We start from the raw sequence: 888 nt of genomic DNA on the forward strand, positions 1-888 counted from the left end.
AAAAGGAGAGAAACCACAAACGCCAGAACTCCTCCAGCTGCACTGCAGAGCGCTCCGAAAGGATTCGTACCACGCTGTGTTTGCGTGACGCACCTGCGAGAGCAGCAGATCTGTGCCTGGACCCCCACCCCTGGTGCTGAGGAGCAGCGCTGGCAGCTCGCGGTGCCTTTATCGGTGTAATGGTTTGCTAAAAGACAGCCTGCCCTGCAGAGCAAGGCCTTGCTTCTCTGCTCCAAGACTCCTAGTCTTCACCTGCATCCCCCAGTAAGACCAGCGAGGATGAGGCACGGCCGCTCGCCCTGCAGCGACACAGAGGCAGAGCCCGCTGCCAGAGCAATGGCTGCGCCTTGCTGGAGACCCCTCACCGAAGGACCACCAGAAGGTCGGTCAATTCACAGTAAAAACTACACTAAACTGTGTGCTGGGGCAGAAGACAAAGCGTCGGCCCAGAGAAGGCTGGTTTTCAGCAGCCGCGGTGAGGAGACGCCCAGGAGAGGCTCCCAGCCCTGCCCCAAACGCGCAGCCGCACACAGAGGCTCCGGGTTTGTGGGCACGCTGCAGGCAAGGTCCTCCCCCCAAAGTTGGCTCTTCAGAGGGTGCTTCTGCTCCAGCCGAAATCACCTGCAGCGAGATGCTGAACTGGGAGTGCAGAGACGCCCCCGTGGCCGCTGGCCCGGGCAGACGCCGTGCCTCGCTCCCGAGGACGGAGCCGCTGCCCTCCCCTCCACGGTCCCTCTGCACACACTCACGCCGTAGCTCCTGCAGGCTGGCTTCTCCGCCAGCTGCTCGGAAAGGTGCGGCGCTATTTTGCCCAGTATTTGCAGACCAGAATTTGGACGCTCAAAGCCAAGCACGGGCCCCCTCTCCCATCACCTCCCGGGATCCCTC

General features: G+C 62.3%; 1 protein-coding gene across 1 annotated transcript in view; it reads right to left on the reverse strand.

Annotated features, from left to right (window-relative positions):
• Positions 1-888, reverse strand: part of STX1A (syntaxin 1A (brain)) — a gene marked incomplete at its 3' end in the record, with an annotated part of 13,670 nt that overhangs the window by 10,121 nt on the left and 2,661 nt on the right. The window lies entirely within an intron of this gene.

This window comes from Buceros rhinoceros, unplaced genomic scaffold (genome assembly GCF_000710305.1).
Source record: "Buceros rhinoceros silvestris isolate BGI_N320 unplaced genomic scaffold, ASM71030v1 scaffold32043, whole genome shotgun sequence".
In the NCBI taxonomy this organism is placed as follows: Eukaryota; Metazoa; Chordata; class Aves; order Bucerotiformes; family Bucerotidae; genus Buceros; species Buceros rhinoceros.